Source organism: Parambassis ranga, unplaced genomic scaffold (genome assembly GCF_900634625.1).
Source record: "Parambassis ranga unplaced genomic scaffold, fParRan2.1 scaffold_24_arrow_ctg1, whole genome shotgun sequence".
Classification (NCBI taxonomy): Eukaryota; Metazoa; Chordata; class Actinopteri; family Ambassidae; genus Parambassis; species Parambassis ranga.
In genome coordinates, this window is record NW_021144797.1 from 373649 (window position 1) to 390815 (window position 17167).

The window sequence follows — 17167 nt, forward strand, 5'->3', positions numbered from 1 at the left end:
TTTGTGTTATTTGCAAAACTGTGGTCTGAAGAATTAACAAAACTATGTTGTTAGAAAAGTTCACAAACTATGTTCACATCAGAAATATATACAAAAGTATGTGCACAACAAAAACACTAATCCAGTCTGTGAGTGAACCTACTTCAACAGGCCACTGCTTTACGTTTACACCAATTAAGGTTTCCAGCAGTGCTGCTGCTTCAGTTCACCTCGTCTCTGGCATTCATACACATTCCACACTCATGCTTTACCCATTTATACTGCGAGCTCTGTGTGTGTGTCAGTACTGTATCTTCACTTCTCTTTGTTTCTCTTTAGGGGTGCTTCATGAACTCACAGGACTTATTCTCTGGTCTTGCCGTCCAGTGTAAGAACGGCTCACAGTTATTTCATTATTTATTCTCTACTCTCTGGTCTTGTCGTCTTTATCTCAGACGACTCACAGTTTATGAGTCTCAAGAGTGCCTTTCTTTTCTAGATTCTGGCCGACTGAGAAATATGGCACGCTGTGTCCCTGGTACTCAGTCCAATGGATTCGAGACTAGCCTCTGTCCGTGACACCAGAATCTTATATATCTGTATAAGATACCCAGCTTTTCCGGCCTCTCGTCAGAGCACCGGTGGAGTCGCCACACTCAGGATTTTCTGCTACCCCTTTTTCTCTTATTCCTCTGCAGGCATTATTCCTCTGCAGGCATTATTCCTCTGCAGGCATTATTCCTCTGCAGGCATCATTTACTTATCTCTTAAACAGCTGTAGTCATTACTCATTCACCGTAGTCATAATTCATTCACTTACGGTTATTGTTAATTCACTGTAGTCATAATTCATTCACTTACAGTTATTAAATTCATTCAGTCAATGTTCTTTTTACTTTTACAGACAGATTACTACTAAGACTTGGGACACGTTACATTTTAGAGTAGTCAATGCAGATATAAAAGGTCTGCTTACCTTATTGTTGCCATGGCACGTGTCCTCTGTCTGTTCGTAATCGGCCCCTGTGTTCAATTGACGGATCTGAGGATGATTTTTGCCTTTTATCCGGGACGAGCCCCCAAATTGTTGTGACCTGATCTGGTCACCCCGGATTCCCAGACTCCGTCCCCGATGCACAGAACATTGAATGAAAACCAGTACTGATCAGTTTCAGTTCCGCCTTTATATAAAGGGAGAATGCACAGCTCAATACAGACCCCTCGATCTGCTCCAGCAGCTGACCATTTGCATTCTGTCCGTCCCATGCATTAGGCTCGTTTTATTAATCTCACAACAAGGTGTGGTTACATTTACATAGAAAGGCATAAAAGGTAATGTTTTTCAGTGAAACATGCATATTCAATAATCACAAGGTGGAAGGCGTATACGAAACTAAAAGACATTGAAGTTCTCCCACTCACATCTTTGATGTGAGGGTGTGTGTGTGTTCTCACAGATCCTCCTGTTACGGCCTTGAGTATATCTTGTCTCTTTGGTAAGCTTGTGTTTACATCTCTGGGTCAACTAGGGGTTTGCAGTTCGAATATCTAAACACACCATTAAACATCAGAATGCTTTATGACCTCAGCCAGAGGTCTGGATCTATGCACAACCATACACTTTTACCATATATGCAGACAAACATATATTTTGACCAAGTTTGACCATATATTTCCACAGGTTATAATGTGAAAAACATAAGGTATATTTGACATTTAACTGATAGAACTATGTTTCAGAGCCAACATGTTGTAACAAGTTTCACAAAGGAAAATACAGTCGATTCATGTAACAACTTCCATAATGATAAATATTTAAATACACAACATGCTAAAGTAAGATACTCACCTGAGCAGCTCAGTGTGCTGAAGCTTCACATTGTAATAGTACAAACTTTGTAGCTTTTAGGTTCTATGTTTCAAACACAATAATGATTTTCTTTATCTGTTTACAGATCACTACCTGAAGAAGAAGACTGGCCTGTTTCTCTTGTTTCTCCCATCCCAACTCCCTCTCTCTTCTTTCTTGTCCTGCTAATTCTGTTCTTCTCTGCTAAAGTTTCTCTCTTCTTTTTTTCACGCTATCTGAAACAGAACAAATCCAGATCCGGCTTGCGTATCAGGCCACACCGTCCTTTTCAATCTGTTCTTCTCTGCTAAAGTTTCTCTCTTCTTTTTTCAGTTTTTTGGGAGTTATTCACCATTAAACAATAAGCAATATTTCTCTTGTGTAGTGACATACCTGAGGCACAAGGGTGTGGTGCACCTCCAGCTCTTGGAGGAAGATGGATCGCCACCTCATCTTCATCATTCCAAAGGCATGCTCTATGATGGAGCGTGCCCTGGAATGATGGCTGCCACACCTTGTACAGGCCGCTTGTAAGGAGTGATGAGGGGGAGTGGATGCTGGAGACATGGGTACCCACCGTCTGCAAAGATGAAGTGCCCTGGAGGAGGGTAGATGCCACGCCTGTACAGTGGGCTGTGCCAGAGTACCCTGGAGTCGTTTCAATGAAGCGGCCCTGATGGTCACAAACTGCCTGCAATATAATGGAGGAAAAGAGTTGCGATAGCAGTGACCATCAGCGCATTAGGGCATTTTTTTATTGGGGCATTTATCGATGGTTGAGGATCCTCAGGAGGACGTGGCTTCCGAGACCGCATAGATCCTCTGAAGGATGCAGACCCTGAATTGAGACACAACCGTTATGTCATTTTCCATACCAGGCCATTAATACCGTCTTATGACGGCACTGTGGGTTTTCTCCCACCCCCGCAGAGTCAGTAATTGGTGTACTACAATGCTACAGGTTTGTCAGCTCAGCCCTTGCTCGCATAATTTAATAATCTATATTTCTAATATGTACAGTGGGTACAGAAAGTACAGACCCCCTTAAATGTTTCACTTTGTTATATTGCAGCCATTTGCTAAAATCATTGAAGTTCATTTTTCCTCATTAATGTCCACACAGCTCCCCATACTGACAGAAACACACAGAGTTGTTGTGCGTCCATTTCTTCTGATCGTCCTTCAGATGGTTCTACACCTTCATCTGAGTCCAGCTGTCTTTGATGATACTGATTGGACTTGATGAGGAAAGACACACACCTGTCTGTATAAGACCTTACAGCTCACAGTGCAGGTCACATACTGGGTGATGACGTCCTCCTGCAGGTGTTACTGTGGAACAACTGCTCTGATCAAACAACTGATTGGGATGAGTCTGAATAGAACTTTGTTAGCTTTGTAAAGCTGTGTGGTAGTTAGAGAGAAACTGAAAAGAGTCAACAACAAGGAGTTGGTCTCCAATGTAATAAAGTTAAACACCAGGGCTCGTCCAGGATTTGAACCCGGGACCTCTTGCACCCAAAGCGAGAATCATACCCCTAGAGCCATGTATGACCTCTTATTTTTCATGTTTCAGTCGGTGGAAGAACAACACAAAGCACATGTTCTTCTTAGTTTGACATTGGTAAAGATATGAACAAAGATTTCTTCTAACTGTGTCAACAAAGATTGAACACTTTGCATATCACTGTCCTCCATGAGGAGACTGTCCTCCATGTCTAGATAAGGCTTGCTGTCTAGCAGCTGGGAGAAATGTCTTTTTGTGGCTGTGGCATTAGCTCAACATTGAATCATAACGTTAAGGTATAATAAGTTTGTTCGGGTTTGTTCTTTCAAAAAAAAAAAATACAGTATTTTCCTGACTATTAGTTGCGCCAGTGTAAATAAATCACTACTTTTTTAGTGTAATGTTGCCTCTTGAATTCCTCTTAACTTAAGTGGTGTGGCTGCAGGGCATTGAGTGAGACACAGGCATTTCAACATGTTCTCACGCAGAGAAATGATGAGCTTCACTGCACAGAAATTCCTATTAACATCCTGTAAATGTGTAAAAGACTACTGTGCGCTATAGCTGTCTGGAATTAGCGACCTATCTACCACGAGTGTCACATGTGCTTGGAAAGCGCGGAAAGTGTGGACAAGCTGGAGGTGGAAGAGAACCGTCAGGAGAGGGACAGAACAGCTGCCATGATATTTGTAATGGGACGTCAGGACACAGGCTAACTAGTTGTATATTTTTTAATAGATAAGTCGCACCTGAGTATAAGTCGCATACCCAGCCAAAGGATGAAAAAAAGTGCGACTTATAGTCCGGAAAATACGGTAATATTTATGAGTTACAACCACTATGACTTAATATTATAATATGTACATATGTATGACAATAACAGTGCACTTGAGTAAAACTACAGTCAAATCATCCTGTTAGAAAACTTTACCTGTATGCTGACATGCTGTTGTTTCATAGGAAGATCTGCAGGTGGACGGGGAGACTTTAGATACACAGCACGAGGTCAACATGCATTTTATATGTAATCTAAGCAGATTAATGTATCTGTACAATCTAGAATCATAATAATCTGCAATAGAAATGTAAATAAAATGAAAACATTCCTTGCTGGGAAGGTTTTCAAACATCGACTCCTTTCAGCTTCGGTTGTTGTTTAAGTTTCTCCTTGTGTACTCAGAAGGACTACACAGAGTGAGTATGATTGACATTTATTTGCTACAATAATTCTTAGTTTTGATCTAATCAACATTAAGTGATTCCTACCTTCTTAGTGGTCCTCTCTGTGTCTGCATACTCCAACAGCATGGCATCATGCACCTTCTGGTACATGCTGACACTCATCTAGTCTCTACATTTCTTCCTTTGGTCCCACTGACTCTTCTCCATTACCCTCTGTGTCCGATCATCCTGCAAGTTCTGCAATTGAAAATGAAATTGCATCTCTATCAGCGTTCTGAATTTCAGAATTCAACTCAGAGAAATTAATTTTTACCACACATCAGTGAGAATGTGATTCTTTAAACGTCCTTTTCTTCCAAATGAGAATAATTACATCTGAAACACTATAAATCCAATACAGACACTATCATTACGCATACATTAACTTCTTGTTGAATAATTAGCAATATTTTTATAGTATAGTATTTTTATAGTAATCAAATAACACAAACTTGAGGTAAATGCAGTTATCATTTACTTCACAGGGTAACATTGTTGCATTTAATGGTCAACAGTTCCTCAAAGGATTTATCATTGCGGCGGCATCTGGTCTGAACATCTTGCCAGCAACACTAAAAATCCTCTTCTTTCCAATTCAATTCAATTCAATTCAATTCAGTTTTATTTATATAGCGCATATTACAATCAGACATTGTCTCAAAGCGCTTCACAGGAACCCCCCTAAGAGCACTGTGGCAAGGAAAAACTCCCTTTAAGAGGAAGAAACCTTGAGCAGGACCCGTCAACTTAAGGGGGAACCAGTCCTGCTGCTAGTCAGAGAGGATGAGGGAGAGAGAGAGAGAGAGAGAGAGAGAGGATGAAGGAGAAAGAGAGAGAGAGAGAGAGGAGCAAACATGATACAAACATGATACAGTACAGAGCAAACATGACAGCAAGATGAAACAGTGATTATATTGCAATAGATATCTATATATATCGTCGGTCCATAAGTAGGAATAGTAATTTGATAGTAAAGATGAGCAGCAGGGGCTAGTGAAGTCCAGAACATACACACACAATTCAGCATTCACCACTTACGGTCATCTACAATTATTATCTTTTGTTCTGTCTGTTTTGTACTGTTCTGTGTCGTTCATGTTCATCATGTTATGTGTCTGTTTTGATATTTGATGTACGTCTAGCTATGTACTACCTGTTTGTCCTGCAATAAAATAAAATTATACAAAAATAAAATAAAATAAATAAATAAATAAATAAAAAGGATATGTACAAATGTAGCAAAAAACTAAATTATTTACAACTATTTATCCTTGAATGCAGTAAATGCCTCAGGCGTTTTTTGTACAGCTATTTATAAGTATTATATGCAGTACAGGTGTCACACAAATTATTTGTGCCACTTCAAAAAGCAGTTCTTGTCCACCACAACACAGAGGGGCACATCACAGGCCTGACACTTCCAGGGTGTCATCGGATCATGACGGATCATGACGTCATCAAACTCAGACGCTGTCCACGTGTCTCCCTCTGCGCCTTCCAGTTCCAAGAAGAGCCTGCTCCACATTCAAAAGCCGTCTCATGGCGCACAAAACAATAAAACGACTAAATCACACTGCACTACACACTGAACACACTTCACCACACACTAGCTATACACTCCAAACACGCTAAATATCACAAATCTGTCCATTGTCAAAACTCACTATCGCTATCACTGTCTGTCATTCGCCGGCGTTTCTCCCACAATCTTCCCTTAGCAACTAAATTCCACGTGTTGCCATAAACATTTTCTGATTGGTTGATGTGGTGCATTTTTCCACCAATAGCAAAGAGGGTGTCACATTTCATGTCATGCCGGTCAGAGCTGCTCTTACACCAGTGTTTCCTGTGTCTGCTCGCATAAAACTCGCAGTAAACACGCAGCGAACGTGGTGAAAATGTTCATGAAAAAACATGCGTATATTATTTATCATAACTCGGGTTTTACTTGACATATTAAAAAAATTTAAAAGCCTGTATATAGCTTGAAGTCCCCACTTTTAACACAAACTAGAGACACAGCGTCAGCAACACTGTGTCTTGCCGCTACGTCATCTTAAATTGGCCATGCGAAAAAGAGTTAAAGTTAAATTACGCATTCTGGGAAATTTTTTTACATTTTTTTTTTTATTTTAGGTACTTTAGTAATCCCAGAGGGAAATTGTTTAAGGCCCCTAAACAAAAGACAGGTCCTGGCCAGTAGGTGGCGCAGTGTCTGTAGCATTTCAGCATATCAGCTGTGCAGAGTCAAATGTTCAGCATGACTGTAAGGTTTCATCCACATAGGATGAAGAATGAGGGAGATACAGCCACAGAAACCCTGTGGGGGTCTCAGCAGGGGTTAATTGTCTAGTTGTTGAATCTAGAATCTAGAATCTTCTAATACGTCAGACAAAAAGACATTTCCTGGGACACATCAGCTGAGTGTGTGTTTGTGCAGTGAAATACACTTGTTGTGAGGACTTGAATCAGTTTACTCCTCAAACATACTCCTGAAACTTCTCTAAGCTTAATGAACAGTAAACACAGGTTCATGAAGCAGTGCTTCCAGACAACGATCACACAGTTTAACACGTCTTTGTTTTGTGTGGTGTTGTCAGGCGGCAACCTTCGGGGTTCAAACTTGAAGCCCATGCGGAAGTGTCAAAACTTGTAATTCATGCCGCAACCACTGGGGGCTGGCTCCAAAAGCGAGTCATTTCCCATTGACCCCCATGTTAAAATGGCAATTATGCATAATTATAGACGTTGCCACTTGAGTGGCAGACGGCTGACGCATAAGTTTCCTGCTTCCATGATCGCCCACCACCGAAACTGTACTCGCGCTCCCCCTCTTTGTACATATTTGGAGTTTTTGGCGGACGTGATGCTTCCAACATGGCGGCTCCCACCGAGCCTCAGAATCGCTCTTCAGAAACAAACGGGTGACGTCACGGAAGCTCTGTCCATAGTTTTTACTCTCAATGGGTGTTGAGTTTTGTCTTTCTTTAAAAGGAACCTCCTACAGATCTTTGAAGGCATGGATGGGGATCGAACCCATGATCTTTGGTTTACGAGACCAACGCCTTACCACTTGGCCACCACGCCTTTTTCTTTTAACTTCTGAATTGATCACTGATCGTGATCAACACACACAACACAAAACAGCAGAAGTCTTGTGGTGATCCTACACTCAGAGAAACCACAACAGCATGCAGCTTTACCTTCAGGTCTAACAGCTGGGAGCTTTTTCCAGCATTATTCTGTCTCAGCATGATCATGGCTGACAGGACACACACATTTACATCAACACACACAGGCGGCCGCGTGTGGATGAACACACACTGACCCCTAAAACCAGATAAACACACACATCAAATGTGGTGAGATCACTATCATTAGTCCTGAGTCAGTCTGCTGTGGAGTCCATTTGTTTTGTCATTTACTATTCTTTGTTGTGTTTCCGTCTCTTGCTTCCTGTCTATTTATTTACATATTATTGTGTTATTTGTGTCTAAAGGGCCATTTCCATCACTTTGCAGTGAGTTTTGTGTGCTGAAAGCAGTGCAGGAGCTGCTACACGTCCTCATTTGATGAGCTGATATGACTGATTTTCTCATCGCTGTCAGCATGAACTGAACAGCTCTGCAAAGTACATCAGCAGTTTAGTCACAGGCTTCTCTTTTCTTATCATTTCCACACTGAAGCACCTGAATGTGTGACAAGTTGTGTTCACTGTCACACTAGTGAGACAAACAAGACATGGACAGGTCAGACGGGGAACCCAGAGGTTAGCAGACCACATGTCAAAGACACAGAGAGGGGGGGCAGCCAGACTAAATACAGCAGCTAAAGATAATAAGACACAGGTGGAACCAATGAGAGCGGGCAGCTAATCAAGAAGAAGAAGAAAAAGTCAGGAAACAACCCCCGAGACGGCAGCAAAGACCACCACCAAAATGAAACAGAAAGTATAACTCGGATGGTTAACACACAAAAGATAGAATCATGCAGGGCCACCAGAAACCCTGGAGTGTGACACAAGAAAGGAGAGAAACCAAAGATCAGAAGACAAGAAGTTTGAAAATAAAACAGAGAACCAGGCCCACTTAAAACAACAGATCATAGCAGCCAATGTAAAAATGTGTTTGTGGTCATTTTTAAAAAGAAAACAACTTTAAATGTATCCAGTCATTCTTGCATTGGTGCCAGTGAAAGTGTTTTATTGACAGCTGTGTGCACATGAGGAGCCTTCCACTTCAGTGCACTCAGCTCTTCATGTGACATGCTCCCTGAGCTCTGCATTCATCCATCAGTTGAGTCTGTACTCGCACGTTCGTATGCTAACTACAGACCTCATACTGGGGTCAAAGGGGCTACTTTCATGAGCATAACACAGCACAGAGGAATTAGTGAGCAATGGTACCTGGTACTGAACAGGGACACTTGGTGGAGTTGCTGTCTGCACCAGCCAGTTTCTGTTGGATGACAAACATTTTACAGGAAAACTTTGGGCCACATGCAGACACAGGAGTGCTCGATACAAACTTCATATAAACAGAGGCCGGTTTTTATTCTTACTGTTGAGCCAGGTTTTCTGTAGTAAGACTACATCATCTCTTAGACTATGCTAAGTGTGCCAAAGAGGTGAGGACAATATCTACAGACTGACTGTATTGACCTGCACACCTCCCTTGTCCATGTCACTCTATTTCTCACATCAACACATGCAGTACAAGCATGAGCAAAATCAGTGTTTGACTTTCAACTCTGACAGTTATATGCAGGCACAGTAACAGTGGAGCTGAGCACAGCTGTCAATCACACACATACATAACAGCAAGCACACACCTATCCCAGGGATATGTTATAATGATGTCTCCATTTGAATGGCTTATTCTTTCAGATCTATGGAAATTAAATTAACTGCAAAAAAACTGCAGTTTTTGACACTTCTGTTACCACTGCATAGTTGCATAAAACTTCTAGAGAATTTCCCTGATGTTCTTGTTTCCCGTAAGAGCCTGTAGACTGTTTTTACACTTTACACCATTTACACTTGTACAATTACACAAGTATTGAAACTTGGGTTAGAAGAAAAACACACTGAACAGTCACTTCCTGTATCTGTCACGAGCCACACATCTTCAAACATTCTGAACTCATTATAAATACAACAATTGTCACCCAGCAAGCCTTCATTTCTAGAATGTAAATGTACACTATTGACTGAGAGATGCAGATACACAAACTAGCTTCTACAAAAGCTCTTATATTCCACACATCAAAGACACACAGCATTTACTGCAGAGTAAGAACGTGATGCATGCAAACAGCATGTGTTTATTTTTAACAGTAGTTGTTGTATTAATCACTGTTAGCAGCACTCACTGACAGGACCTTGATGCTCTTAACCTTTAATCTGGCAAACTGGGGATTGTTAGAAATCCCACCTTTTCCTTTTGGATGCTCATCACAACATTCATTTCCACAGCACCTGAAGACAGCGTGATAATGTCTGGAGAGAGATCAGACATGTTTTCTATGATGGTTCTTCACTACAATAACTGCTCAGAAATGTCAAATCTTTCCTTGAAGCTTGTTTTTTTGAAAGCAGCAGCTATGTGAAAACAATTTCTACAAAGCACCAAACTTAATAAAGAATTTAAGAAGGCTGCAGTTGAGTGGAAGCTCACCGAGACAGAGCCAGCAGTGGGGACTGACAACACAGCGTATATGTTGTTGACACTTTTCAGTTCCTCTCTAACTACCACACAGCTTTCCAAAGCTAACAAAGTTCTATTCAGACTCATCCCAATCCAGAGCAGTTGTTCCACAGTAACACCTGCAGGAGGACGTCATCACCCAGTATGTGACCTGCACTGTGAGCTGTAAGGTCTTATACAGACAGGTGTGTGTCTTTCCTCATCAAGTCCAATCAGTATCATCAAAGACAGCTGGACTCAGATGAAGGTGTAGAACCATCTGAAGGACGATCAGAAGAAATGGACGCACCTGAGTTCAATATATGAGAGTCACAGCAAAGGCTCTGATGCTTAGGACCATGTCATATTTCACTTTGTCTTTTTAATACATCTGCAAACATGTCAACAGCTCTGTGTGTTTCTGTCAGTATGGGGAGCTGTGTGGACATTAATGAGGAAAAATGAACTTCAATGATTTTAGCAAATGGCTGCAATATAACAAAGTGAAACATTTAAGGGGGTCTGAATACTTCCTGCACCCACTGTACACATAACAAATGGATGTGACTGAAACAACAGCTCTGTGTGTAATATAAATATACAAACTAATGTGATTTGATCAGAACATTTTAAAAGACAGTGATGATCTGTTCTTATTGTCTAAACAGGAACAGTTGAAGCTCAGCTTGCAGCCCCTGTATCTCAGGCTTCTCAGCTTCTCTTCAGATGTTTGGACGTTTCTGCTGGAACCTCTCATTTAATGACTCACATTTAGAACTTCTGACTTTATGTGGATGAGGGATTGATTTTGGAATGAGGAGGCTGCAGCCTGTGATTTCACCACTAGATGTCAGCATTGCACAGCATTGGTGGTTCAGTTCAGATTGAGAGAATGCAAAGAGTGTGCAAAGCTGTCATCAAAGCAAAAGCTGGCTGCTTGGAAGAATGTCAAACATCAAACATATTCTGCTTGGTTTAACACTGTTTGTTCACTGCATCATTCCACATGTGTTCCTTCATAGCTCTGATGTCTTCAGGATGAACCTACAATGTAGAAAGTCATAAAAACAAAGACAAACCACTGAGTGACTTTTGACTGGTACATTTAAAATGTCATCATATGTCCTAACCAGCAGGGGGAGCACTGATCATAAACTCTCTGTCTCACATGTTATTGTCATGTGTTTTTATGGAAGATGATGCTGACTGTTGTTTTCTTGTTTCTCTCTGTAAACAGCTTGTAAACAGCAGCTTCCCTGAGGGAAACTCAGCTAATAAATGATGCTGTAACCTCTGGGACTTGATCTGCTGGGTGGGAGTCCACTACATTATCCATCCATCCTCATCCATCCAGCTACACCCTCCCTAAAATGCAGGCTGGAGGATGCGGGCATCGATCCCGCTACCTCTCACATGCTAAGCGAGCGCTCTACCATTTGAGCTAATCCCCCTTGTATAAAGGGTTAATCGCAAGTCAATCAGGATTCACTACTCTACAAGTGTACTAGTGAAGTATTGCAAGCATCAGACTTTTAATCTGAGGGTCCAGGGTTCAAGTCCCTGTTTGGGCAGAACACTTTGTACTCCCTCTTGCTTGTACTCCCCTTCCCTCTCTGTTAATGTGCTTGGACAGAGCTCTGTGAACAGCCAGCCTCTTTGTGTCTTGCCCTCCTTGTGCAAGGTGTCAATGGTCGTCTTTTGGGCAACTGTCAAGTCAGCAGTCTTCCCGTGGTTGTGCAGCCTACAGAACTAGACTGAGACCATTTAAAGGCCTTTGCAGGTGTTTTGAGTTCATTATTTGGTTAGAGTGGCTCCAGGTGTCTTCAATATTGAACCTTTTCACATATTCTCATTTCCTGACCTACTGAATGTGGGTTTTCCATTAATGACTACAGCTGGACCAATGCACAGACTGTGGACTTCTCCATAGACAGGACACCAGTATTACTGTCTTAAGTTGGAATGTTTATGACACCATCAACTGATGATCCTGTGTCAGGACGTTGACCTTAAAATATGAAACGACGAGGATGGGATTCGAACCCACGCGTGCAGAGCACAATGGATTAGCAGTCCATCGCCTTAACCACTCGGCCACCTCGTCTGTCTGATTAACATGTGTTCACGGCTTCGAGTGAAAATACGCTGCAAAACTTGAAAGAGGTCACAGCTTTTGCCTTAAACATAAGCATCTTGACAAGCATTGAAGGCCAGTTTTTGGAGTAGTTGTTTGGTTTCTCCATTGTACAGAACAGAGCATGCCTCACTGCACTGGACTGCATATATCCAGGGGTGGACTGCATGTGTCCAGGGGTGGACTGCATGTGACCAGGGGTGGACTGCAAATATCCAAGGGTGGCAGTAACTGATTACAAATACTCAAGTTACTGTAATTAAGTAGTTTTTCTGGGTACTTGTACTTTATTTTTAAGCCAGTACTTTTACTTGTACTTAAGTACAAATGTAACAAAATAATGTACTTTTACTATTTATTTACTGTCAGCCATTTTGTCTCCGTTAAAACAGTGGGTGTTGTGGCTAACAAAATCTAAACCTGTAGATAATTAGCTGCCCCTTTGTAATAATATTGACACTTTTTCTGCTAATTGCATTATGTAATTGTTGATCACAATGACAGGTTAACAGGAGTACAGGATTACTAATGAATTTTGAGTTCATTCGGATTTACAGCTGTATCATTCTGCACCAGATGAAGCACATGATCTGAATCAGGTTGTGTCAGAGAAAGGCTGAAACCCTGCAGCACCTGTTTCTGACTGCTCTGAGCACGCTGCCTTCTTCTCCAGTCTGCTCTCCAGTGATGTTGCTCCTTCTTCTTTCCCTCTGATTGAGCTCTGTGCTGCAGCCATTGTGACAGCCATCGCACCTCAGAGTGATCCAGCAGTGCCTCATGTTCAGCAGCATACAGTGAGCAGCTTTAATCTCTGGATTGACAGACTTTATCTGCGCAATAACTTGCAGAACAGAAAGTCTTCCAAAATATCTCCTTTCCAGGGATAGCACACCAAAACTATCAACTGAGCAGCACTGGAGATGCTCTGCTCTGTCGATTCATCCAACTGAAAGGAACATTTCTTACATGATCGCAGTCTATCCAGCAGCTGTGCCTGAATGTCAGCTGAGAGATCTTCTGTTCTCCTCCTCACCATGTCATTTGAAAAAGGTACAACTTTCAGTTTATTAGCTGCCTCTGTGCCAAGCAAAAGCTCACACCAGTCAGATCTCTGTCCACCTGTACAGTCACAAAGCCGGGGGCAGTGACGCTGTTTTCCGGGATGTCTGAGTGCAGTCCTTTTTTTCTAGCTCTCAGGAGCTGTATCCACCCTGAAGGACGGCGCCACAGGAAGTTAAAAGGCACTTTGACTCTGGTGGGACTCAAACCCACAACCTTTGAATCACTTCTCCTGTGTTTAACTAGAAGTCCAATGCGCTATCCATTGCGCCACAGAGCCACAGAGCAGTGCATTTGTTTGTCCTAGAATGAAAGGCAGAAATCCGGAATAAGCAGCAGCATTCCAGAATAGTCAACAGAATTCCGGAATTATACGTAGAATTCAGGAGTAACAGTCAGTATTCTGGCAAGTCAGCAGTCCAGAAGGGAAGGCAACATCAGCAGTGGCTCAGTGGTAGAGCAGGGTTGTGTGTCCTTGACCCACATTGCCTCCAGTGCTGGTCATTGTATGACACTGCTTGGCAGCAGCCTTAAGCAATTTCCCTTCTGGGATTATTAAAGTATTTTTTTTTTAAAAGTCAGCATAACAGAGGTTACAGCATCACTGAGTGCATTGTGCCTTCATTTTGTGCCTTGAATTTTGTGTGTGCCTCATTGTAGGTACATTTTTTTACACTTACACAAGTTTTTAATTATATGTTATATATGGAGTGAAGAGTAACGCAATTTCGATTCTCTGTATGTCCAGCACATATAGCAGATTTGACAATAAAGCTGACTTTGAATTAAAACGAGTGAGTTGTAAAAAAAAATTCACCCCCCCCTACAATTGACACTAGAAGAGAACCTATCATTTGAGACCAGAATGTTTTTTTGTACCAGGCTGTAAACATGTTCATTTCTGCTGTGAAGTTGGACATTTTAACATGGGAGTCTGTGGGTAATAACACGCGTGAATTACAATTTTTCACACGTCGTAAACATTCCAACTTAAGACTAGTGGTTAAGACCTTCAAAACTCAGTGTGTAACATTGTTGGTAAAAACTGTTTGCTTTGGCATGTTTGTAGAGAAGATTGAAGCAAGGCGTCTGGACTTGTAGAGTTTTCCTGAAGAGGTTTCACTGCTCATCCAAGCAGCTTCATCAGTTGTTGATCTGTTGGTGGGGAAACATGGTTTATATGTGGTTGCAGACCTCAGTGGGTGGTCTGGATAAAACTCACAAACAATAGCACTAAATGTTTCCATAGTTACCTGTGATGATCTGGCTGCCTGTGCCAGGTGTGTCTAATGACTGGCTAACGACTAGGAGACTTGTGAAGTATACAAGGTTATTTACGCAATGACATGATACAGACCACGTATGTATTTGATTATATAAGCTTACACTTAGAGAAAAACACATCTATAACTCTTACAGAGTGTTAGGGAGGAACTCTTTGATGAGGTGAAGGCCGAAGCACTAGGAGCCACGGACCTAAGATAAATCAACCAACATAGAAGGGACAGAGTGTTTTCACAGTCATAAATATGTTAGACCAATTATGATAATTAGTAGGTGGAGATAAAAGGGCAACATGTCCCAATATGGAAATACCTACGATGGTCTTGAAGAACTGTTTATCTGTTATGCAAATGTACCTCAACTTTCAATAAAACTAGCCTGTGTACAGGGAGGGGCAGAACACGTATGGACGGGAGTGAAGCAGACTGAAAGGCCTGTGTTCACTGTGTTATCCCTTTTGCAAAAGGCGAAACTACAAAACCCAGGGTATTTTCTTTCACTCAATGTTCTGAATACAGGAGACGGAATCTGACAATCCGGGGTGACCAGGGAAGGTCACGACAGACTGCTGGTAGACAGCCCATTGTTCTTGCTGTTAGCATGTGACTTGGAGTGAAACTTCCTGGGAATGGATGAAATAACTGCTTTGTATGTGGTAAAAAGATGAGGCCACCACCTCGAGAAGGTTTTTCCAGCTTAACATAGATGGCTTCCTTGACTTCCTCTCTGTCTAAAATGTGAACATTGTTGTCCTCAAAGGAGTGTCCTTTGTCTTTGAGGTGGAGGTGAACAGCTGAGTTTTGTCCTGAGGAGGTGGCTCTCCTGTGCTGAGCCATTCTCCTGTGGAGTGGTTGTTTAGTTTCTCCAATGTACAGATCAGAGCATTCCTCACTGCACTGGACTGCATATATGATATTGCTGTGGGAGTTTTATCCTTTGGGTGTACCAGTTTCTGTCTCAGGATTGTCCTCCAGCGGAGACTGCAACCTTAACACAGCGCCTTGGACGAAAAGCAGACTTGCAGAATCAAAGGCAGCATTTCGGAATGAAAAGCATTCCAGAATGAAATTCAAATTTCCGGAATGAAAGGCAGTAATCCAGAATAAGTGGCCTCATTCCAGAATAGACATCAGTATTCCGGAATGATAGGCAGAATTCCCGAATAACACTCTGTATAGTGGAACAGAAGTCAGCATGACATCATACTGGAATGAAAAGCATCCCAGAATGGAAGAAAGCATTCCCAAATGAAAGGCAGAAATCTAGAATGAGAGCATCCTGGAATAGACATCCATCCACCCACTCCAGAATGATAGGCAGGATTCCGGAATGGTAGACAAAATTCTGGAATTAAACCCCTAACCTGACAGTGGCCTGTGATGTCATGGAAGCGTGTGTTCCAAAATGGAAGGCAACATTCCAGGACAAAAGTCAGCATAACAGAATGAAAAGCAGATTTGTGGAATGAAAGATACCATTCCAGAATGAAAAGCAGTCCATAATGAAAGTCAAAATTTTAGAATGAAATGCAGAAATCCAGAATAAACAGTAGCATTCCAGTATAGACATCAGTATTCCGGAATGATAGGCAGAATTCCAGAATAACAGTCAAGTTAGTCAATAGGGCCGGTTAGCTCAATCCCTGTACGGCCAATCTGTGTTTTCATTGTTGAAGCATGGACATGCCTGTTTCACTTACTGTGTGCTGGTTGGTACATTGGACTCAAGGATTGGTTTTTGAAGACACTCCTCCAAGTGGTGTCTTCAGTTCTGCTACTATTCTGGTTGGGAATCTGAGTTATATGTTTTCAGGATCTCTGTGGGTGGATCTTGAAGGAACTCAGACTTTTAATCTGAGGGCCCAGGATTCAAGTCCCTGTTCAACACTATATATTCCTAACCAGAAATCTTTGTACATATCTTTACCAATGTCAAACTAAGAAAAACATGTGCTTTGTGTTGTTCTTGCACTGACTGAAACATGAAAAGCAAGAGGTCACATGTGGCTCGTTGGTCTAGGGGTATGATTCTCGCTTCGGGTGCGAGAGGTCCCGGGTTCAAATCCTGGACGAGCCCTCTTCTTTCAGCTTCAGTAGTTTGAAGGTCTGTCTTATGTTTACATTTATAGCAATTATCTTTAACCCAAACAAGTTCATATTCCAACTTAGACCCTGTAAACAGCAGTCTGCTCAAACTCCTAGAAGCAATCTACAACTGATATTGTTTATTCAAGAGAAGAAGTCTTTGCACTGAGGACTAAAGTCAGAATGCAGCCCAAGGTCCAGGGAGAGCTGAGGAAGAAGTACAGGGGCTGTAAGGCAGGAGTGAAAGTAGAGGCTGCACGTAGACATTTTAAGCCAGCGATCCCCTCGGCAATAATAAGGAATGTCAACTCACTACTGAATAAGGAGATCAGGAGATCAGCCTCTGTCCTACCCGTCATCTGCCTC

The 17167-nt window shown here is 41.9% G+C and overlaps 5 non-coding genes across 5 annotated transcripts; 1 reads left to right on the top strand and 4 right to left on the bottom strand.

Annotated features, from left to right (window-relative positions):
* Positions 1-7571: 7571 nt before the first annotated feature.
* On the bottom strand, positions 7572-7643 carry trnat-cgu (transfer RNA threonine (anticodon CGU)). Its single transcript has one exon. It is a non-coding gene; the product is annotated as a tRNA-Thr (tRNA).
* A 3975-nt stretch (positions 7644-11618) lies between these two features.
* On the bottom strand, positions 11619-11691 carry trnaa-agc (transfer RNA alanine (anticodon AGC)). The gene has a single exon. It is a non-coding gene; the product is annotated as a tRNA-Ala (tRNA).
* A 571-nt stretch (positions 11692-12262) lies between these two features.
* Positions 12263-12344, bottom strand: trnas-gcu (transfer RNA serine (anticodon GCU)). The gene has a single exon. It is a non-coding gene; the product is annotated as a tRNA-Ser (tRNA).
* Positions 12345-13621: 1277 nt separating this feature from the next.
* Positions 13622-13713, bottom strand: trnar-ucu (transfer RNA arginine (anticodon UCU)). The gene is given in 2 exon segments: positions 13622-13657; positions 13677-13713. It is a non-coding gene; the product is annotated as a tRNA-Arg (tRNA).
* A 3008-nt stretch (positions 13714-16721) lies between these two features.
* On the top strand, positions 16722-16793 carry trnap-cgg (transfer RNA proline (anticodon CGG)). The gene has a single exon. It is a non-coding gene; the product is annotated as a tRNA-Pro (tRNA).
* Positions 16794-17167: the final 374 nt, after the last annotated feature.